General features: G+C 46.6%; 1 protein-coding gene across 1 annotated transcript in view; it reads right to left on the minus strand.

The window, feature by feature from the left end:
* Positions 1 to 21428, minus strand: part of sema6bb (sema domain, transmembrane domain (TM), and cytoplasmic domain, (semaphorin) 6Bb) — a 708346-nt gene extending 686918 nt beyond the window's left edge. Inside the window, exon 1 of the mRNA XM_038777178.1 lies at positions 20914 to 21428. The gene's annotated coding sequence lies outside the window, so the exon portion shown is untranslated. The remainder of the gene's footprint in view (positions 1 to 20913) is intronic.
* Between the last annotated feature and the right edge of the window lie 3373 nt (positions 21429 to 24801).

Below are 24801 nucleotides of genomic sequence, written 5' to 3' on the forward strand. Positions count from 1 at the left end.
TCAACAGCCCCCGAAAGTGCGGAGTTCTCCGCACTTTCGGGGGCCAGGAGGACGGCAAAGGCGTTGACGCTGCTCCAACCGCGCTGAAGGGACTGCGCGAGTTCGCGCATGCGCCGAAGGGCCGGTGTGATTATGCGCATGCGCGGAACTGCTGCCGTGGATCCGCGCATATGCGGACCGGCTGCCGTATTCTGGCGCATGCGCAGGGGGTTGTCTCCTCCTCGCCGGCCATGGCGGAGCCCTACAGGGGCTGGCGCGGAAGGAAGGAGTGCCCCCACGGCACAGACCCGCCCGCAGATCGGTAGGCCCTGATCGTGGACCAGGCAACCGTGGGGTCCGGTCCCCCCTATGACCGCCCCGGGGACTTACCTGCCAGGTCCCGCCGTGTGGGACCATGCCTAATCCATGATGGCGGAACTGGCCAAAGACGGATGACCGCTCAGCCCATCATGGCCTGGAGAATTGCCTGGGGGACCGCTGCCAACGGCCCCCGACTGGAATGGCGTGAATCCTACCCCCGCCCGAAAATTGGAGCCAGAGCATATGACATCCGGCGTCGGGGCGGGATTCACGTCGCCTCCCCCAGGGATTCTCCAACCTGGCGGGGGGGGGGGGGGGGGGGGGGGGGGGGGGTCGGAGAATCCCGCTGCATAAATAGCAAATGAGTGAAAGACCAAATAATTTGTTTTTAATGATCATGGGTTGCACGGTAGCACTGTTGATTCACAGCGCCAGGGTCCCAGGTTCGATTCCTGCTTGGGCCACTGTCTGTGTGGAGGCTGCATGTTCTCCCCGTGTCTGCGTGGGTTTCCTCCCACAGTCGAAAGACGTAATTGTTAGGAGAATTTGACATTCTGAATTCTCCCTCTGTGTACCCAAACATGTGCCAGAGTGTGGCGAATAGGGAATTTTCACAGTGATTTCATTGCAATATTAAAGTAAGCCGACTTGTGACATGAATAAAGATTATTATTATTAGAAATGCTGGCCCCAGAAATGGGAGAATTCTCCGCTCTCTTTCCGGTAATGGGATCTTTTGCACTATCTAAACAGGCAAACGGGGTCTCAGTTTAACGTCACACCCAAACTGCATTGAAGTATTCGCAGGGTCAAGTAAAGGCCACTTGGCCCAATCCTTTTTGGACAGCTGTCAAACAGGCGCAGCTGAATTCTCACCTTGCTCCTTAAGTCTCTCCAGGGGTAGGTCCAATTGCAAAGTGAATCAATTTATAATGTCTACATTAATGACCTTCTGGTGCGATGGCAGAAGTCAGTTGTTGAGTTTTATTCGATTTGAAACATGACAGTTTCTCAGAGTGTTTACACCCCAGGCGTGGCAAGCAAATAACCCTTGGACTACCAGCAGATCCAGGGAAACTCTCATCTCTAAGGGCAAATTGGTTTTGCTTGTGTTAGCTTTTGCACCATGAAGCTGAAAGAAACATTCATTTTGCAGAAATTAACTTCCATGCATTTCCGATGAAAGGTATTTTAATAATACCAAACCACGAGAATGAAGGTTGGTAATGCAATTTTAAATTGATAACAATTTAAATACCCTACTTGTCCTTACCCAGTCATTCAGTATTTATATTAATCTTTATTTTGCCTCCCTGCTCCCAGCTCCGTCCATTTGAGAGAGGGAATAACTTTAAAAATTAGGAGCGTAAGAGAAGGGAAGTGTGATCAATGATTATTCATCCCATCTACTCATGCCTCTTGTATGCCATCTATCACACCTTAGCAGCATTTTCAGTGTTTCCAATCCTTTTGTTTCCATTGCATAGCCTGGCAAACTATTCCAAACATTGGCTTAGCCACCATAGAAGGTTACCGGTGCCAACCAGTCAAAAGACAACGATCTGAAGATTGAGGAGGTTGGTATTTTGGCACATTTTTACAAATCAACACAATGAACTTGCGTCCCAGTTGAAAAGAGCATCATGTCATTTAAGAAAAGTTGGATGTAGTTTGTTTTTTTCATAATTGAGAAGCGTTAGTGAGTGTATAGTGCTTCCGCACAACATCACCAAGGCTGCAAATAGTGGAAGACAAGTCGAATCACAAATTTGGCGACGGCAAGTTTCAGTTATGAAAGTCTACAGATTGGAAGAGGAAGGAATGACTCCGTGAGGTTAGGGGTTCAACAGTTTACATATCCTTGGGTAGGATAAATTAGGAGATGGTGTAAAGACGCTGACTGAAACAAAGTGCAGAAGCTGAGAGGAGAACGAGTAGATAATTGGTACATCTGGAAGAACAAAAGTGGCGAGAAGCACAGATGTTTCAATAAAAGAAAAGAATAGAAAGGGCTGTGACGGAGCGAAAGTTGCCAGTTCAAGAATTATTCGACGCATGGATTGCGCACTGGTTCCACTGATTAACTATGAACATTTCCCACATTGCAGTCTGTTCTGAATTATGGCATCATCGTGACAAAATAAAAAGAAAAACCTGGTATTCATTTATTTTGCAACATCTAAGTACACACTTTGAAGAGATTTCTTTTAAGTTTCTGTGGTGTAAATATTTTCCGAATTGAGCGAGGGACTTGAGGGAAATAAACCTACAGGTTTTCAGGGATAGAGTGGGAGAAAGGGACCAACGGCATTGCTCTATAGACGGCCAGCATGGACTCAATGGGTTGAATGACCTCCTTCTGTGTAGTAATGACTTTAAGATTATCGGAATTTAAGTTTACATAAAGGGCAGGATTTTCCAATTCCATTTTAGCCCCATTAGGACTTCATTTAAACGATCAGTCTTTTTACAAGGAGACAGTAAGTACTGCAGAGAAAAGGGGTGGGGTAGCTTTGACAGTTTGTTGAATGCTTGCCCATGTTCACTGTTATAGCTGATAATGGTGACATGGTTCTGTTCAGCATGGATTATGGACAACCCTTACAATTCTGTACCTTGGCTATGCTCTCGATGGTCCTGGTGAACATTAATAATCCCAAGACACAATCAAAAACAGATTAAACTGATTATACATCTTGTTGTCCTTTGCGCAGAATTATTGGCAACTAGTTGTGATGCTTTTCTACCTATCAATATTCACTGTGTTTCTAGAAAGAATCCCCTCTGTGAATGAAGCACCTCGAGACATTTTGACCTGATAGAGCATTAGTATTTTGAATATATTATGGACGAGATTCTCTAGATTCCCTACGGTGTGTTTCCCGGCAGTGGGAGGCAGCCTGCTGTTGGCCAGCGGTGGGATCTCTGGTCCCGCCTCTGTCAATGGGATTTTCCATTGAATCCATCTCACACCACCGGGAAACCTACGGCGTGTGTGCACCATCAGTGGCACCGGAAGATATCAACGTCGTGAACAGCAGAAGATCTCATTCTTTCGAGATTATTGTTCCAGAAATGCCTACATTCATAGCTCAATATCTTACGATTGCTTTAAACTGCTGTTTTGGGTAGAGCTGGAAGAGTAAAAGAAAGGGAAACACAACACTGAATAGATTGCTCTCACTGACCTACATTGCCTCTTGGTCAAGCAACATCTTAATTTAAAAAATTTCAGCCTTCTTTTCAAATTCCTCCCTGACCTCATCCCTCTCTAGCTTTGTAAATCCCTGCAGTCCCACAGCCCGCCCAGATATCTGCACCACTCCACATCCGATCGCTTGAACATCTCTGATTTTAGTTGTTCCACCATTGATGGCCATGCCGTCAGCTGCCCAGGCCCCAAGCTCTGGAATTCCCTCACTGCTCCCTCTCTGCCTCTTTACCACACTTTGATCCTTTGAGGCCCTGCTTATAGCCCACCTCTTTGTCTAAGCTTTTCATCAACTGACTGAATATGCCCATGTGTAGCTGAGTATTATATTTTGTTGCAGCATGCTCCTGTGAAGCGCCTTGGGACATCCTGTTGTGTTAAAAGGTGCCATACAAGTTGTTGTTGTAGATTGGTCAAAACTGAAACTGGGGCAGCTTGAGCAGATTGCTGGAACAAACACTGAGACGCAGATAAACTGCTGCTGCAATGAGTGACAGACACTTTCAAGCAATCAGGGACTGGCCATGTCAAGGCACTCACAAAGCGGTAGATTCAATCCAGAAAAAACACTTTCAGATACCGCCCAACCCAGCAAATCATAGGGTGGGAGTCTCGCCTCCCGGGGCCGGAGAATCCTCGCGACTGGCGCGAGTCATGCCACGCCGCCCCGGCACGCGAATCTCCGCAGAGCGTAGAATTGGCCATTGGCGCCGGCGAGGTTGGCGCGGCAACAGTCGGGGGCTGCTCTATGCTGATTCTTGGCCTGGGATGGGCCGATGGCTGTCGTAAAAAAGCCGAGTCCTGCCGGCGCCGTATACACCTGCTCTCAGCCGGTGGGAACTCGGCGTGGAAGGGTCGGGGGCAGCCAGTGTGGTGGGGGGGAGTCCGACCCTCAGGGGGGGCCTTCAATGTGGCCTGGCCCGCGATTGGGGCCCACCAATTGGCGGACTGGCCTCTCTGGCTGGGGGCCTCCTTTCTTCCGCGCCGGCCCCTGTAGTCCTGCGCCATGTTGCGCCGGGGCCGGCGTGTTGAAGGGAGCCACTGCGCATGGGCGCCGATGGCACTCCGTATGCACACATTGTCGCTGGTGGCTCTACGTGCATGCGGGGATCCCGTGACGCCCAGCCGGGATCAGCAGCTGGAGCGGCGTGAACTGCTCCAGTACAGTGCTGGCCCCCTGTAAGTGCCAGAATTGCTGAACCTGAGGCCGTGTTGACGCCGTTGAGAAATGCAGTGGCATTTCTGACGGCATCAACACTTAGCCTCAGGATCACTGAATCCCGCCCACAGAATCCCTAGAGTGCAGAAGGAGGCCATTCTGCCCATTGAGTCTGCATCGACCCTCCAAAAGAGCATCCCACCTGGTTCCACTCCCCCAACCTATCTCCGTATCTCCACATAACCTTTGGCCACTAAGGGACAATTTAGCATGGCCAATCCACCTAACCTGCACATCTTTGGATTGTGGGAGGAAACCGGAGCACCCAGAGGAAACCCACTCAGAATGTGGAAACTCCACACAGTCACCCGAGGTGGGAATCGAATCCGGATCCCTGGCGCTGTGAGTCAACAGTGCTAACCACTGTGCCACCCCATTACAAAAAAAGTACTCAGAGGAATATAGGCATGACCAATTTTGGGAATACCCTGGTAAAATCCTTTTTTATTCCTAAGGCAGGCCAGTTCCTGATTGCCACCTGGTGATCTCTCTTGGAAAGTGTGCGCTTCAGGATTGTGGGGAAGTGAGTGAAGAGATGGTGCCAGGCTTGGCTGTGTTGCCCTGTACAGTCAAACAGCTTAATGACGCCTAAAGGAATGCCCACTTGAATGAGGAATTGATGGTCAGTTGACGCCAGTTAAATTGCAACCCAGCCATGCGCCAGCAGTTTTGGCAGAGCAGAGATCAAGTCATTGACCAACAGCAAATGTATCCTTCACCTTGCTGAAAGAGGGAGCCCAATTATCTTGAGAGAGATACAATTGAGAATTTGTAACTTGCTGAATTGCTAATTTTGCGGGTGTGGAAGGTTCACATCTTACGTTACAGAGATGCCTCCGTGGACTTTAAGCAGTTATTGAACAACACACACAAAAATAAAGAAGCTATTTCCTTCACACATGTCTCACTGATATGGGATTTGTTTTGCTGCCTGATGAAAGATGAGAGCAGCTCAGGCCGAAAAATGGTCATATGCTGTTGAACAGGCATTTTGTTTGAATCTATATATAGGTTTGATTTCTAATCTCTGAAAGGTTGCACAGCATGTTCTGTTTCTTGTCAATTAACCCTTTATTTTTGTTTTAAACTTAAAGTACCCAATTCTTTATTTTCCAATTCAAGGGAAATTTAGCGTGGCCAATCCGCCTACCATGCACATCTTTGGGTTGTGGGGGTGAGACCCACGCAGACACAGGGAGAATGTGCAAACTCCGCACGGACAGTGACCCGGGGCCGGGATCGAACTTGGGACCTTGGCGCCTTGAGGACACTGCACCACCATGCTGCCCATCAATTAACCCTTTATGATCTGACAGCCTTTAGGGATTTTCCCATTACAGTGGGCTCCCCACAACACCGGAACAGAAGAGTGAGCCTGCTTTTCTCCCACCTCCCCCCCTGAAGGTGCTGACCCACAAAGGTTCAAACTCTACAGAGGGTGCCGTCTGGCACCAACTGTTGTCAATACTGGAGAGATATAATCTGGGAAATGTTATCAAATGACAGCCCTCTCCTTCCTGCCCCAAGAGGAGGCGATTGGTCATCCAATATGCCTGACCGACAGGACTCTCCTCTACCCAATTAGATAAAGTCTAACTTTTAATGAAACAGCTTCTCCATCCCCCTTCTCTTGTAACGAATGATCAAAAAAGTTGAAAAAAATTGTTTTTCTTAATTGTCCTCTGTGATTTTTCAGATTAACCTTTAACTCCTAGAGGCTCCAGGAGAAACTGAAGTGTTGGCAGCCCCTTATTTCCACTTTCGAATCATAGAAGAATCTCAGAAAGTCTACTGTTCAGAAGGAGGCCATTTGGCCCATCGATTCTGCACCAACCTTCTGAAAGAGCATTCTACATCGGCCCAATCCCCCACCTTATCCCCGTGACCCATCTAGGGGCAATTTAGCATAGCCAATTCATCTAACCTGCACATCTTTTGACTGTGGGAGAAAACCGGAGCACTTGGAAGAAACCCATACCGACAAGGGCAGAACGTGCAAGCTTCACACAGTGACCTGAAGTCGGAATCGAACCCAGGCCTCTAGCACTGTGAGGCAGCAGTGCTAACCACTGTGCCACCGTGCCGCCCCTCTAACAAAGTTTTTCCTGTGCGAATCAAAGTAATGAGTATTGAGAAGGTATTTGGCATGGAGTGGATCAAAGCTCTCGCGTCTGGTTTAAAAGGGAAATGTTGCCTTCTTCCACGGCTATGTCTGTGCTGCTCTTTAATTGCTGGCTGCAGTCTGCAATCTGATGTTCCTCGGAGTGAATCATGCAACATTTACCTTACACACAACATGCCCTAATTCAGTGACGGTGCTGAGAGATAAATGAGCAGCCAAGAGGAGCATCTCAAGCTTGTTTTGCACACCAGCAGAGGTAACAGAATCGGAGTGGCGAATGGCTGCCACTAGTTAACCCCTGCCACCATTTCATGTCTGCTCTCAGTCCAGCAGCACATCAGGCCGACAATGCAGTTTCCTGCCTGCTGGCCTCTGAGGTCTTCCCCACCCATTGAGTAAGCTCCAGTTGCAAAATATTAAAATTACAATTGTGATTTCCAAATAACGTAGGCTTCTCTTGACTGCTTAAACAGCAATGGAACATGCTGTCACATGTGCAGAACAGTTCTGATAATGCGTTAACGACCTGAAGTGTTAGCCATTTCTCTTTCCACTAATGCTGCCGGATCTACGACCGGTTTCCAACATCTTCTGTTTACAGAAAAATATTGGAACTGTTCAAATGAATTAATCGGACCAGTGAAAGTCTGTTTGTTTTCCAGTTGGCATGGGAAGTGGTGTTGGTGTGGTCAGGGGGGGATAATTGGAGTGGGAGGTCATTTGATAAATTCCCTTGATTGTATCCAAAGTAGCCCCCAGAATAACTTGAAATCCAAACAATTGCATAACATGTGCGGAACATCACTATTCCTTCTCAAGGAAACTAGATGGCCTCTTTCTGCTACTGTCCCACTGCAAATGTTAATAGACCAGTGACAAGTTACACAGTGGAACAAGTGCCAAACCTGAGCTGAGGAAATAAACGCTACATCTAGCATTGAGAAATTCTAGCACCAGATTTCACTTTAAAGTACGGCTTGATTTCATTATTCCACTTTTGTGAATGATCTATCACCCTTTTCTGTACTTTCCGGTTTCTCGTGTCATTTCCAAATGCTGGAGGGGGGGGGATTAAAAGGATGGCTTTCCCTGTTGTCAGATTTACTTCTCATTTGAATAAAACTCTCAGTGCCCTCTTCAGGATCCTCTGCAACAGTCAGCATGCAAACCCAACCAGACTCACCTTTCAATTCAATCCTCCACTGCAGCATTTTTGGAGAGTGCTGTTTTAATGAATTTCCCACCCTGTCCACAAAAGATATCTCTTCCACAAATATTGACAATTGCCCCATCTGCTTGGACAAAGGAAATTATCATTGGAGAATAATGCCACTCAAAATGTTGACATTTCAGTGATATTTGCTTAAATGCCAAAATCGATTTAATAGAGCACAAATTTGGAGAGGAGGCACCCGACTCTCAACCAGCTTGCAAAGTCAGGGAGACATCATACAAAGAAGGTACTAAACATCCGGGGATGGTAGATGTTCGCCACTACATTTCAATTGGATAACAGTAGCTCCTCAAGAATGCAATGGAAAATGAGCCCTTTCCCCTTGATTTTCATGGAAATGGATTCATCCCCATTTGAGATTATCAAAAATGAATCCTGTTTCATTAGACTGACATGGAAATGGCATCGGGCGGAATTCTCCGCTCCCCACGTGGCGTGGGAGAATCGTGGGAGGGCCTCACAACATTTTTTACGCACCCTGGCACCCCCAGCAATTCTCCCCCCCCCCCCCCCCCCAGGCTCGGAAAAATCGGCGTTCGCTGTTTTTCACGGCGAACGGCGATTCTCCAAGCCCGATGAGCCGAGCGGCCAGCCCTTCACGCCCGTTTCACCATGGCAGCAACCACACCCGGTCGCTGCATTCGTGAAACGGGCGCCAGGTGCCCGTTTGGGGCATCTAGGGGCCCGATTGGCACAGGAGCACCACGACTGTGCTCGGCAGGGGACAGGCCCGTGATCGGTGCCCACCGATCGTCGGGCCAGCGTCCAAAACAGACGCACTCTTTCCCCTCCGCCGCCCGGCAAGATCAAACCGCCACGTCTTGCCGGGCGGCTGAGGAGAAAGACGGCCACCGCGCATGCGCGGGTTCGTGCCGTCTGCGCGATGAAATCATCCGCGCATGCGCGAGTTGGAACCGGCAACCCGAGCATGCGCGGATTACTTTGCATTCTCGGCGTGACAAGGTCGCTGCCGAGAAAGACGGAGGCCCGCTTCTAGCCCCCCGGGTGGGGGTGAATTAGGTGCGGGGAGCGGGCTCTGAGGCCGTTGTGAACCTCGGCCGAGTTCACGACGGCCTTCACGAATTCGGCCCCCTGCGGAGAATTCCGCCCATAGTCTATAACACTCTCTCCTTGCACACAAGTACTGGCTTAAAAATATTTCATTGCAATGAGCATGCCACTACTACTAATAATAATCTTTATTAGTGTCATAAGTGGGCTTACATTAACACTGCAATGAGGTTACTGTGAAAATCCCCTAGTTGCCTGTTCGGGTAGACTGAGGGAGAATTCAGAAAGTCCAATTCACCTAACAAGCCTGTCTTTCAGAATTTGTGGGAGGAAACTGGAACACCCGGAGGAAATCCACACAGACACGGGGAGAACGTGCAGACTCTGCACAGACAGTGACCCAAGCCGAGAATCGAACCTGGCGCTGTGAAGCAACCACTGTTGCTACTGCACCGCCCGTGCTCCCACATTTGAAAGGGAAGGTTTTGGCATAGTGGTATTTTCACCAGTAATCTAGAGACCCAGGATAATGTTCAGGGATCCCAGATTTATCTCCCACTACAAAAGATGGTGGAATTTGAATTCAATAAATATCTGGAATTAAAACTCTAATGATGGCCCAAAACTATTATCAATTAGATCATAGAAGATCATAGATCATAGAATTTACAGTGCAGAAGGAGGCCATTCGGCCCATCGAGTCTGCACCGGCTCTTCGAAAGAGCACCCTACCCAAGGACAACACCTCCACCCTATCCCAATAACCCAGCAACCCCACCCAACACTAAGGGCAATTTTGGACACTAAGGGCAATTTATCATGGCCAATCCACCTAACCTGCACATCTTTGGACTGTGGGAGGAAACCGGAGCACCCGGAGGAAACCCACGCACACACGGGGAGGATGTGCAGACTCCGCAAAGACAGTGACCCAAGCCGGAATCGAACCTGGGACCCTGGAGCTGTGAAGCCATTGTGCTATCCACAATGCAAACAAAATCTGATAATGTCCTTGAGGGAAGGAAATCTGCCATCCTTAGCTGGTCTGGTCTACATGTGAGTCCAGATCCACAGCAATGTGGTTGGCTCTTAAATGCCTTCTGAAATGGCCTAGCAATAGCAAGCTGCCCAGTTGTATTAAACCGCTACGAAACCAATTCATGGATTGCAGAGGTTCAAGAAGGCAGCTCTACACCACCTTCTCAATGGCAATTATGGGTGGGCAATAAATGCTGGCCCTAACCAGTGGCACCCACCTCCCATGAATGAATAAATAAAATATGTAATTCTCTCCTTCAAAAGGCTGTTGCGCTGAGGCAATGAAGCTTTTGAGAATGAGGTGGGGAGACATTTATTAGACGATGCATCAAGGGGTTAAATGGATTGATGTTAACAGTGGCCACAATCTATTTGAGTGGTGGACTAGATTCGACAGGCTGAATGGCCTACTCCTTTTACTATGTCCCACTGGGATTCATCCTAAGCTATTGTCTCAGGGTGTAATGCTTCCAAACCTATCTGTTCGGAGACTCAGTTGCACTCGACTGCAGCGAGTGCACAGCCTCTGGCAAATAGGCATCTGGTTGGAATTTGATGGCAGTTTTGTTTAAGTATTGTCAGTTCCACCTGTTGTCGCTGTGCAAGAAAATAAAAGGAATTCTTTGTGCTCACGTACACCTCTTCTCTCCTCTGTCAGATCCATTCAGAAGCAGGTGTCACAGCTCTCTTTAAGTTGGCAAAGTAGGGGAAAACATGAATTCAAATCGGCACACAGTGACCCAACAAAGAGGCAGCTTGATTTTAGGACAACGGCCAACATTTCTCAATGCACATCAGCAGAGTACAATCCATCAAGTTGATAACCACCAGTTTCTTTGTCAATTTTAAGGGAACAAATCATTAAATTCACTTGATTCAGTTTGTAAGTGGACTGTCTTTGTAAGGCTGACCCATGCCAATCCAAGAAGGTCCCTGCTTTATTCTAAGATAGTTAAATTCAGCTGGGGTAGAAATTGGGAAAATTGCAATTGGCCTCAGTGCCTGTGGATGAGGAAGCAGGAGCTCAGTGCGACACCGATCGCCGGATTACTATCCAAGGATTCCAAGTTCACATCCATGGAGTAAAAAAAGAAAATGCTGGAAATACGCAGCAAGTCAGGCAGCACCTGTGGAGAGAGAAACAGAGCTAACGCTTCAGGTCGAAGGCCTTCCATCAGAACTGGAAAAAGCTCACTGACCGGAAATATTAACTCTGGCCACGATTCCTGACCCCGTTGCACCCGGTGCCGATCCGGGCGCAACAGGTGAATCACTCACGAATCCCAAATTGGGTTTCGTGCCAGGTGCCGAATGGATCGTCTGTCATCTGACTCACTCTACCCACCGCCATCTGGATCTCGCCCTCGCTGGGTGAGATCCAGATCTGAATATTTAAATGAGCTTAACAACGCGTTTAAGCAGCACGGTGGCCTAGTGGTTAGCATAACCGCCTCACGGCGCTGAGGTCCCAGGTTCGATCCCGGCTCTGGGTCACTGTCCGTGTGGAGTTTGCACGTTCTCCCCGTGTCTGCGTGGGTTTCGCCCCCACAACCCAAAAATGTGCAGAGTAGGTGGATTGGCCGCGCTAAATTGCCCCTTAATTGGAAAAAATAATTGGCTAATCTAAATTTATAATAAAAAAAAAAACAACGCGTTTAAATATCCGGACGCTGGATTCATCAGGATTACACCGGGAGACCTCATCAGGGCGATGTTTAGCACACCCAAACGTGGACCAGGCGTAACTGCAACTGGGGGGGGTCTCTCTCAAGCCATCGGAGATCCCCGGGTGATCAGGGACAGAACAAGGTGGCACCTTGGCAGTGCTTCCCTGACAGTGCCACCCGAGCATCCTGGCAGTATCACCCTGGAATGAGGACAAAAGGCCAGGGGTACTGGCAGGGTGCCAGGCTGACAGTGCCTGGGTGCTGAGATTGCCACTGCCAGGGGATAGGCCTGGAGAGGCCTTGTCTAATAGAAGGCAGGCGAGTACGGGTTCCTGGGGGCCTCCCCATTTGTGGGGGGTGTGGGGGTGGGGGGGGGAGGGCAGGGGGGGGAGGGCGCGGGGGGGTGAGGGTTGGTCAAAATAGTGTGTAATGGGGGGACGCCTGAAATGGTAGCGGTGGAGGGGGGGTGGGGGGAGATCAGGGCTGCTGGACAAATGGTGTCCCGACCCGCGAGGAAGCTCGCCAGCAGGAATTCCATCTAAGTGCAGCCTCAGCGGAGAGAATCTCCCCAAGGCCAACAAAACAACTAAGGATCAACAGACAGCGGCACTGCGGCCGAGAAACATCCCGCTAATCGTGCCGTTCAGCGGAATTTAACTTCAGTCCGCTGAATCGCGCCCTCTGTTTTTCTCTCCGCAGATGCTGATTTAGTCAGTCGTTCCAGCATTTTCTGTCCTCATTTTAGATTTCCAGCATCCGCAGTATTTTCTTTTCACATCCGTGGCGACTGTCTGAGGAATGGACAAAGCTCAGCTGTGATGTCCTCACGGAGTAAAGGCCCGCTGATGGTGACTGCCTCGGCTCAACAGGCAGATTGTGTACAGGAATAGGGGGCTGTGAGTGCCATGGGCACTTTAGATAAGGGTAAGCAACTTCAAACAGGGAAGCAAACAAAAGGGAGGTTACAAAACACAGGCCTGGGGTTGCTTCTAAATAAAGTATGCTCTCAGTTCAAATTTATTAGTGTGAAATTACTTATTTGCAGGAGCTTTATGTCAATTGACTCAATTAGGCTATGTTGGAGGAGATCTCTCTCCTGACCCTTCCTTAATTCACAGAGGAATCAGTAAACTGAACTGCCGTGATTACAGTCTTTCAAACAGCGAAAGAACAGTTTCTCAGAAAATTGCAGAAACGCAAGGGGACAGCATAATATTAAGCACCCTGACATATTTTAAAATATAGCAGCACCTTGCCCAACATGGTTAGCAATGTTGACATCATCCCAGTCCAAATCGATTGCTGCAAAGTACTGTTATTTTTCAAGAACTGAGAATGACTGAAATCTCTGGACCAATACAGTACAGTAATGACCTTTAACCCATCCAGAGACACACTCATCAGCAGAGCCTCTTTCAGATTTTGGCAGGTAGAAATGCATCAGGAATTCACCTTCGATGGTGAAGTCAAGGTGCAAAGATAAGCACGTAGGGGGTTAAGTAAATTAATCTAAGCTTTCCTGTTGTCTGGTGCAGTCTGAGAATATGCAAGGCTCGGGTATTTTGTTCTGGTGAACAGGATTTGCTTGGATCGGTTTGGATCGGCGTTTCGGGGGTCAGTTTTAACACTAAAAACCGAAACAAAACTGATTCTAGTAGGGCTACACAAAGAAGTGGACTATTCTTAGTGCGTGGGATGTCTTGTAAACCTGGTGATGCAGAACAATCAATTGAATGCACTCACTCCCACATGTTGAGTGTACACCAAGTCTTTCGCGTACACACTTAGAATTATATATTTAAAAAGTTACAAAGCAACAAAAAAAAGGCTAGCAACAACCTGAAGTGACTCCCACACACTGGTGCAACAACCTAGTAAAAGAAGTTTGAAAGATTGACACTCAGTGACATCTCACGGCAGTATGAAAAATTCTAGATGGGACCGACTGCACAATAAAATGGATGATGTTTGTTCCAAATGTTCAGCTGCATTGAATTAACCTTGTTACCCTTGAGATTTTCAGGAAGTCCAATTATTTTCCAGTGGGAATTGGATGGTCAGTTCTGGCTGAATACGTGGGAACGGAATCAAATGCCTTGTAATTGGGTCCCTTTGGTGATGTTTGCTAAATGGAATTCCCATCTTCAGATGCCAATTTAAAATGGGATCCGAAACAAATAGATTTGATTCAGGATGAGGGTAAGAAGTCAGTGTTCCTCTTGGTTCAACACAATGCACAGCGCAAGCTAACCTGATACCAGTCATACCTGCACAGGGACAAAAGCAAGAAGGGATTGCTGGAGGGCTGGAATTCAGCAATGCTGTCATTGTAAACATACCAGTACACCTGTACTACCAAAACCCAGCAAAAACGTAGCATTGAACTTAGACTACCAAACCTAGATATTAGCAACATCAAAGGTGTGCTACCAAACGCAGATAAACCATGTCAGGAAATCTGCAATGCCGAGCCGCGTCCAAACTCATCAATGAACAGATGGTGCCAAACCCAGTTAAAGGACCAAATCAGCCATGATCTTACTAAATGGCGGAGCAGGTTCGAAGGGCTGAATGGTCTGCTCCTTCTCCAAAGTCCTATGTTCCTAGTCCTATGTTCCAAACGCTCAACTCAGGTTCTAGTTGTCCTGTTTCCCTCCCTGCAATATATTTAGCTCACGCTTTCAGCAACTTGTCACACAAAAGTTTAAAAACCTAAATGCCTGTGGACAAGATGAGCTAATAGCAAAGGCTATTAGATGCCCGGCCAAAGCAAATTCTGTTCCATTAGATTTCTGAAAGAGGCAGTAGGTCATCAGCTTTAGTTCTTGGCTGGGAGACAAGTTGAAAATCTAGCCTGCAGACACTCGCACTCTGAGTTTGCAGTAGTCTGCAAATTAGGCTTCATATATGAGGGAGGTAAAGGAGCTATTTAACTGCAGAAGGCTTCACATTGGGTGGGGACAGGACCGTGCTCGATCACCACACATTCTCGGTATACCTGTCAGTCACTAGACAGAGATCAAGAGTGAGACTTATCCCTGTTTCCACTGAAACATTCAGAGGTTCTGAGGCCAATTGTACTATCCTAATTGTTGACCCAACTGAGGTCAGCTTACTCAACACAACGCTGATAACTCAACCAGCCTGCATTTGTAAAGCCCAAAACAAAATGTCTGCTGTTAGATGTGATTCTGCGATTGACTGTCACAAGGTGAATAATCTTGACTGTGCTAATAACTACACTAACAACCTATTTAAGATAATCAGTCAAACCCATAATGTAGCTCATTTACATTTGCTAGAAGCAAAATACATTCACACACAGGCAACCATTCTCTGCAAACAAAAGGAATATTTTCAAGTCTTGCAGCTTTATGGTATTATCCATGAATTTGGTGAATCTATAGTTTCCCTTTGCATTCTCCATGGAAACACCTCAGCCAATCAGAATAAATTTGCCAATCAAATTAGCAGCCTTTTTCTCCTGTAGTATAAATTGTTGTGATCATTTAAAATTTGGTATTCTTGCATTTGCCCTGATGAGCAGAGGCGGACTTTCAATGAAACTCACAGCAATGCAAGGTGGGCTCCCGGACAATAGGGCCCTGCCTTGATCCATATAGAGAGGTGACTTTTATGGTGGGAACACCATGGGAGCAGCATTCAGAGACTTGGTAGCTCAAAATTTGCTGGTAGGCTCATTCTTGAGCCTATCAACAGGCAATATAAAACAACATCAGGCTCTGATTGGTGGATTCCACTTTAGAGCAGGGCAGCACCATTGGATAACACAGTTGCTTCACAGCGCCAGAGTCCCAGGTTCGATTCCACGCTGGGTCACTGTCTGTGCGGAGTCTGCACCTTCTCCCCGTGTCTGAGTGGGTTTCCTCTGGGTGCTCCGGTTTCCTCCCACAGTCCAAAGACGTGCAGGTTAGGTGGATTGGAGATGATAAATTGCCCTAGTGTCCAAAAATGTTATCAGGGGTTATTGGGTTATGGCCAGATGTTGGAAGGTGGTGGAGCCTTAGAACAGTTCAGACATGGATCTCCTGAATTGGCATGAAGTGTCCGAACTTACATTGAGTGAAGCTGCAAAGCAACAGCCAGGTTGCTAGCATTCGGTCTGGCGGGCAGCCCGAGTCAAAAGTGAGGTGGTTGGACTAACATCAGGGTACAAGCCTGCAAAGCCTTTAGCGAGGAGCCGCTGGCCAATGGCTGGAGTAAGAGCAGGGAGCAGGTGTTACGAAGTAGTTGGACCATGCCGTATCACCTGTCCCTCGTGGAAAAATTTATTCAGAAAAACACCTTTGACCACAAGGCAATGAAGCAGTGGTCTACATGTAATGTCCTCAAGGCTCTTATGGAAAAGGAGACTGGAGGATGTTGGATGGTTCCCTGAGCAGACTGTCAGAGTCATCTGGCATCTGGCCTCATCACCAGAACCGTCAAACAAGCACCAAGACCTAACTTGGCTGGTGGTGAGAAGGGCCCTCCCCGTCAGATCCTTCATGCACATCTGAAGTCTCAGCGCCGTCGCACGCTGCTCTCTGAGTGGCTGCGGGGGAGATGAGATGGTCGCCCACCTCCTTGTGGAATGTGCCTTTGCAAAGAAGGTCTGGAGAGAGATGCAGTGGTATTTGTCAAGGTTCATCCCGAGAAGCTCTGTGACACAGGATGCTAAAAATGAAAAAAATGAAAATCGCTTATTGTCACAAGTAGGCTTCAAATGAAGTTACTGTGAAAAGCCCCTAGTCTCCACATTCCAGCGCCTGTTCAGGAAGGCTGGTACGGGAATTGAACCATGCTGCTGGCCTGCCTAGGTCTGCTTTCAAAGCCAGCGATTTAGCTGTGTGCTAAACCAGTCCTGACAGGGACTCTGTGCTCTATGGACTGTTTCCAGGGACACACACTGAGACAAACATCAACTGCTGCTGGAGGGTCATCAACTCGGTGAAAGTCGCTCTTTGGTCTACCCAAAACTTGCTGATCTTCCAGTGCAAAGTATTGTCCTCGACCGAGTGTTGCAGACTGGCACATTCCAAGATCCAGGACTACGTGCTGAGGGACGCACTCAAGCTTGGGGTAGCTGCCGCCAAGGCGCAATGGGGAAAGGCCACTGTGGGAGGTCTTCCAGCAAATGTACACCCCGAGGGGCTGGTAACCGTGTAAAACCGCTCGGTCTGGGTTATTAACACTCCAATGTATAAAAGTATTGAAAGAAACATGACGATGTAAATATTTAAGAAAGAATTGTAACTTAAACAGGGAAGTGTGTGGAATGTCATCCCAAATGAATGCAAGAAAGTCAAGTGAACATGTAACTTTGGGGGAAATGTACAGTCATAACAATTCGAAATGTTCTGTAACGTTTATTAGAGATTTTATGAATAAAGTATATTTTTTGAAGAAAAAAGATCAGGGAGTGGGAGAACCAGAGGGCAGCAGAGCTGAGAGTGAAGGGCTGTACTTGGCAGCAACCGGATGGGGTGATGAGGATGAGAGAGCTGAGGCCAGATCAGAAACCAGCAACAGCCAGCCAGGAGCACACGGAGTCAACGAAGCTCGAGTCCCGGCCATTGGTGGCTGGGTCCGGCTTCATTGGGGTGGAGCTTGATATCATTGGGGGCAGAGCTTGAAGTAATTGGGACTGGGGCTCAACACATTGGGGGTGGGCTGCCACGCCACCAGGGGGTGGGCATGATGTGGGGCCCCCGCAAAGTGGGAGAGCGCAGGGCTCCCAAAAGTGTAAGTCTGCATCTGCTGATGAGTAGAAGGTGAAAAACTTTGACAGCATGTCTCTCATTTTAGAAATATTCACATTCTGTATTGCCAACCAACTGTTTGAACATCAATTACTAGAAAGATGATGGAAAGCGTCCAATGACCACCTTCACATGGGAGAGAAAATATTTCACAAAGGTATTCAAGGGTTAACCACAGCAGACTGCCTGAAAAAAGATAAATCCATAAAAAACGGAATGTTACAATTAATTGAATGCAATTAGAGGCCTGTGCAGGGCCCAGAATGTTTTCTTCATGAGCAGAATTTACTTCAATAAAATAGAAATGCAAATTTAATTCATTTTTTATTAATAGGTGCTTTATTAAAATTACACAATTTGATTGGTTGATGAACAGACTCCAATTCCCTTGTTGGATTTCTGCATTCTGAGAACTTCATTTAAATTTCTAAACTGGCTTTGCTCATGTTCTAAAGGGATCAACTGCCAATCTTCCTTCTAATGGTTAGAGGAAAGCCTCATTTGTAATTGATGTCATTTAATGATCAAGTTGATGGCCCTGTTGTCTCTATGACAGAAGATTGTGGATTCAAGCCCCACTCAAGGACCTGAGCGCATAGTCTCGGCTGACACCCTGGTGCAGTATTGAGGGAGTGCCGCACTGTCAGAGGCGCCAGTCATCCTATACGTATGACGTTAATGGATGTTAAGAATTTTTCAAGGCACATTAGTATGGTATCCTGGCAAGCAGTCCTTCCTTGTCCAATATCCCTGTCTGTGATAGCTTTCTGAATGCTAAATAAGAACCATTATTTATCTTTATAACTGTCATAGCACGTTAAAATAATTCAGAGAACCCCCATAGAGTTTTGTGCCAATTTTGCGAAAGAGGACAAGCTGCGATCAAAATGCAGACTTGTCTTTCTTTTTGGATCTTCATTTGCCTGCTTTATTCCTACTCATTACAACTTTGGTGGTATCTAGCACGACGAGCCATGTGTGCTCATTGTGGTCCCTCAACAGGAAAACCCTAACCAAGGAAGTAATTTTAATCTCATATACCTAGAGGCAAACCCGTGGGGACTGAATCAAATTGATTTGCGCCATGCTCGATTTTACCCTCCAAAGACTGAAGCGATTCATCCTCCTCCCAATTTGAGGCAGGGTCGCCTTCTTCCGCCAACCCCAAAACAAGCCAGCAAATGAGGTATGGCAGAGCTGGGGCTAGGATCGTGGTTTGAGTTTTGATTTCTGCTTAGTTGATGAGGAACCGTCAATGAAACCCTGAATATTTACAACCTCTATAGACTGGTGCAGAACCAGAAAGGCGGGGGGGGAGGAAAAATACATTTTAAAAACATTAGGCTTTTATGACTTTTATGTTTCAGGCTTTTATGGTTATTTTAATTTTAGAAGTTTCTGGAATACAGCACACACAAAATCAAATGGATTCTACATTCCTAAACTTGACCACTTGCAACGGGCAAGGCTGGAATCAATTAAATCACTTGGCTAGCACCTTGTTTACTTTATCAGCCTGCTCTTCATTTCCAATCCTGATTCTGGATATATTGATTCACTGGAATCACAGTGCAACTAAAGCTGATCTGCCGTATGTTTTTTTTTGCTCCCATGGTTTACAATTCATGAAGAATGAGAGGCACATTCATAGCCATCTAAAAACCAGGGAGGTAGTCATTCGACGCAGGCAGCATCTGTCTCCCAATGGGTCTCTATAGGCTACCCTGCAATCTGCCAATGCAATATCATTGAAGGCACTAATCCGAAGTGAATAGATTTTGTATGAAATTTTTACCACAAAATGCATTTTTTTAAAAAAAAGCAAAACCCTGGTAGGGATTAACACCTAGAGGAACACACTAGGCGGAGGGGTATTTCCATTTAGGTAAAGCAACTGCAAAAACCAGATTGTCTTACTGGCAGTAAAGAACATTCTGGGAATTGTGGAAGATGCCAGTGCAGAAATCTAAACAGAGATAGACAGATGAGGAAGACATCCTTGCAATATTTAATTGACGCATACAGCCAGCAACAAGACAAAGGATAGCTATTATGAAGGAAACGTCTCTGGGTGGGCTCAGAGGGCAAGGAACACTAACAATTGCCTGCAGGAGTTGCTTAGTTTTTTTTGTTAACAAAAGAGAGATCGGTCATCCTAAACTTTGTCACTTTTCCTTTGTGTTGACAGCTAATAATTTTCCATTGAAGGGAAAGCAGGTGAAACCTGCTCGAGATTGCCTAAAGGGCAATGTCCCCCTGTGTCCCCCCCCCCCCCCCCCCCCCCACATCCCACATTGCCACACCTGCCACAAGGGTTCACCATGGAAAGTCACAGGTCCGGAACATAAGCTGAATGGATCACCCAGTCTCCCTATTCCTGATGCTGCTGCCTGGAAAGTGTGTGTGTAGAAATTCCGGGTGCGGACAGCATTCAGCCTGACTGTTAGCAACCCTCGCTCGTGTGGGTCTGCCGTTCCTCACAGTCCAAAGCCTCCAGGTATTTGCAGATCACTTCCTAAAAGCCTAGTTTTGGCTCTGAAAACAAGGCTAAAAGAAAGCAAGAAGTGTACCTTCTTTTCATTCAGATTAACCAGGGCAACGGGGGCAACGGGGGCGGGGGGCACAAAGGACTCTAACAGTCCACCAGCTGAAGCAGCGAATGAACGGTGAAGGCAAGTCACTATTGAGACGGTAGACTCCCATTCGGAAAGCAAACCCTACACCTGTAGAGAGAGAGGCATCTTAAAAAAAACCCACTACCAGTCAAATAAAAGAGGGGCAGTTCCCCAGCCATTCTCCTCCTTTAGAAAGTACGCTACTTAATTTTAACTGCTTAATAGGTGGCAGAGACACTTACCCAATTAAAAAAAATGCAATTTTCCCCCCATTAGGCGCTGCCAGTGGTTAGTTCAAACAGACCATTCAAATAACATGACTTAAAACAATTGCTACTGTGCCGCTCAAAGGCAGGAGCGAGTCGATTGAGAAAACCTTGTTCAAAACCAAATATTTACAAGTTCCTCTAACCGTTTATGCGCTGTGGGTGATTCAAGACATATACAAATATTCACATTTATTTTAAATCCCAGATTGTTTTTTTTTGCCAAGTCACAGCTAGACGCTTTATGAGAAACAACCTTTTTTAAAGGCATCTTGAAGCGAAATATAATCCAGTTGGATTTCAAAATCCACATAAAGTCACAGTAGACATTGAAATTGACGCTTTTCCAGCACAGTAGCAATTTGCCCATAAATTTGTGATAATTAACGCTGCAACGAATCACATCAAACAATTATTAATAAGTCAGAATGCAATCTTAAACGGTTTTTTGTTTTTGTTTGTTGTTACCTTGCTTGCAGAGTCAATCGGCTCCTGCATGTACCCGGGATGCACACTCCACTGTATTGCCTTGTGGGCTGAGGTTTTGACATCCGGAGGGGTTCGCGAAGGAACTAGGACTTCACTGACCGCCCATCTGTCTCTTCTCAGCTCATGCTCTCAACTAGTTGCCTCCGCACCTGTCCCAAATGCAGAACGAGCGGCGAAAGGAGGGTCAGGGGGAAACAGTCCTGGGAGCCTGCTGGCAGCCACGGCAGCTGGATGCAGTTGGAAGCCACCTGGCTCTTGTGTGCCTTCTCCAATCTGTAGATCCAAAGTGAGTGGGGTGAGGGGAAGAGGATGATAGCCGTGAAAGTGATTCGTCCCCGTGCTGTGTGTGGATATGCAGTCTCTCTCTCTCTCTCTGCTTCCTCTCTCCCTCCAGTGTCTGTGAGCCGCCCTGCACGGGATTAGGGCTGAGCTCCCACCTCATACCTCTGTGTGATACCAGGAGCGCATGCAGTGCCCTCATCTCACTGCTACTCGGAGCACCAGCCTCCAGCATGTAGCAAAATCTGAACTGGAGCTTGCATCGAAACGGAACTGGCTTCTGCTGCTTACCATTACTCCAGGCAGCTGTATTTCTTTATTTTTCACTTGCTTTTCCTCCTTGCAATAAACAAAACCAAAGCTTCCCCCGACACATTCACATTAAATGAGAATTTCTAACCCCCCGCTCGCCCAAAATCTGGATATATTTGACAGAATTTCCCACCAAAACAAATCAGTTCAGTTTCGACATCTATCAATTGATGTTTCCTGAGATTTTTTTTTCAATTTTTTTTAAATGACCAGAACTCTCGCAAGGTTTTAAGTTACACAAATTAAATGGCTTTAAAAAAAACCTGAGAATTAGCAGCCGCGAATGAAATTTGAAGAGATTATAATAATTATCTTTATTATTGTCACATGTAGTCTTACATTAACACGGCAATGAAGTTACTGTGAAAAGCCCCTAGTCGCCACATTGCGGCGCCTGTTTGGGTACACTGAGGGAGAATTCAGAATGTCCAATTCACCGACGCAACGCACTATTTTCGCTTACCTTTAATGTGACTGGTGAGTCTGCTTGGTCCTCATGATCTCACTTGCTTTGTCACTCAATGTTACATTTCTGCCTCGGACTTCAGCTGACGATTTAAGTTTTCACAGCATCCTTTGAAAACAATCTAGAGGTTTGTCCTAGAACTTGTCATTCTTTGTCTTCAAATGCCTTTGAAGTTTTGAGGGTTTTGAACTTTAATTTGCCTGTACTTCCCTGCATATAACACACATGAGCTTTGGATCCTCATTTGCATTGGCAAAATTAACAATGCTATACCTTAAGAAATCATCTTGAGACGGTTTTGTTCTCGATTTGAGTTTTTTCTTAATGAGTTGTTCAACAGAGCCTCACACCAGCAAAGCTTTGTCCTGCCGTGGACTCTCCTGTGAAGTTGCCTCCAGCAGATCTGATTGTGAGATCCTGGCCTGTTTGTGTCTCTGGCTCTCTTTTCCTTATTACAAAATAATCCATCTTCAGTTCTTCAGTCCTGTTGCTTGCTTGTTGGGAAATATAAAATGGAGGAATCTCTCTTCCTTGATTTTGCACCCAAAGAATGGACCACAAGAGCGCATGATGTCAGTGTACATGCCGGGCTCATGACCTGCTCTCTGCCGTTGCTTTTGGTGGGATTTAAAGGCTGGCTACGACCTGCATTCTCAACTTAAAAGCCGGTTGCGGCCGGCATTCTGAAAAACCAGTTGCAGCCGTTGGGCCCTTCTCCCGCAATCAGGAACGCTTCTCGACCCTCCCAATACCAGCCTGTGAAAAATCCTACTCTAGGTGATTGCATTTGATGGTTAGAGTAATGACCACGAGTGGGATCCTGTCTTACCTTTTGTTCTCTGTTGCACAGGGACACTTTGAAGCAAATTCCTATAACCACAGGGGTACGGCTTAATTAACACAACGTGAATGTGGATCAGAACACAATCGACAAAATTCATTTGTCACAAAGGTATTTGTTTATCAACATTAACATTCCTAGGAGCAGGAATCACAGTCTATTTTGTCCTTGCTCACTGACAAACACTAGATTCAAATACATCATCTCAAGTGGGGATCTTGCATGCAGTGGGTAGCCCCCTGCCTCGGAACCAGAAGCTGAGGGTTCAAATCCCACCCCAGGACTTGATGGCCAAGGAAGGTGCGTTTGTAATGTGGCTAAACGGGATGATTATCAATGTGCAAAGTTATTCCAACATAATCCTGCCAATGGAAGGCGGTAAGTGTGGGAGACATTTTTGGGCAGCAATGCTTGATGTGGAGTGCCTCCCCTCAAGCTATAAGCATATGGCGATAGGCTAGTGACCTATTCCAGGAAAAACACCTCATTATGGGAACAGATGAAAGTCTGCCCGGTGCAGCACTAGATGCGGAAAGAACAACAACTTATCAAGTAAGTTGAGTGGACTTTCGTGACCTCTAACGTACACTTTGCCACACTGCTCTGTACTACATTTATTGACTTCCTAAGCTTGGGATCTGAGAAAGCATATTTACTTAGGGTTTCTTCATTCTAAATCTGTGCCCCTGGTAGTGATGGATGCTGGATCGTTGACCGACTCTTGGGTGCTAATTGGTGCTGGGGTGTCATTGTCCTGCCAATGGACTGAGTCACCAGTTTTCAAATTGCCAGTCTGTGCAAGCTGACAGCCAGAACCCAAAGCCACTAATGGAACTTCCAAACAGCAGTGTCTGCATAAATAATGCTCTGTTGCTGTCACTGGGCTATGAAAATACTGAGCTGTATAAAAGAGGCAAATCTTGGACCATCCACTGATCCACCAGTGGCGGAAGTCCCACATCATAAATAGCTTGTCAGAGATGGAGCCGCAGGCAATATGTATTCAACAAGAGATATTGCCGTCACAGTGAGACACAGTGTATTGAACTGAACCAAATCCCTAGGGGTATCATTAATGTGCTCCATCAGAATGTCCCAATTTCAGCAACTGCATTTATTCTCATCGTTAATAATGTCAATACTTTGTATGATTAAATCCCAGCAAGACTTTAACCTATTTCATTGAAAGTCCTGAGCATCCTAAAACTAATTTTTATGACTCTGCCCTTCCGCAATTGTTTTTATTTGGTGCCAGATTAATTAATTAATTGAAGGAATTAAGAAGTGCGTTCAATTAACTGTTTACATGGATGGAGCCGGTGATGAGGAGGGACTTGGTGGGGGGAGGACAGTTCATGGTAGGAGTTTATGATATCTGTTGCCTGGGCTTTGTGCAGCCTCCCCTGGGCCTACTCTTCCCCATCTCCAAAATTCCAAATGAACCAAATCATATCCTATCCATTCCCATCTCTCTCATTTAGTCACAGTAATCAAATGTGAATTCCCAACATCAAATATCAAACAATCCCCCTCTTCTCCTAATTCCCCGCTGAGCCATGAATTAGGATCATTCATGTTGACCTAGCAAGTCTGCCTTGCACCTTTTGCTCATCAACATATGTGGTACACCACTGGTTGCAATACACTGTGGCTTCATGATATAAACCCCCACTCATGACCCTGACCTTCAATCTGCCTTGTCTGCAGCTGGGCTGAAGTTTACTTCCTGTCCTTTACCTTTTGAAGGGTGAGCGCAGAGCATCGGTTGCATTAAAATAAATACACAAGTGCAAGGTTGCGCATGAGCAACTACATTGGAATCATTAAACTGTGGCATTCTTAGGAGTCAACAGAATTGCATATATCCAGTAATGTATGTCATGACATGCAGACATGCAGATAATGAGATACAGACAGGCAGCTAATGAACACAGAGAACAGGACATAACCAATCAGCAGGCAGAAGACG

Source organism: Scyliorhinus canicula, chromosome 18, assembly GCF_902713615.1.
Source record: "Scyliorhinus canicula chromosome 18, sScyCan1.1, whole genome shotgun sequence".
NCBI lineage: Eukaryota > Metazoa > Chordata > Chondrichthyes > Carcharhiniformes > Scyliorhinidae > Scyliorhinus > Scyliorhinus canicula.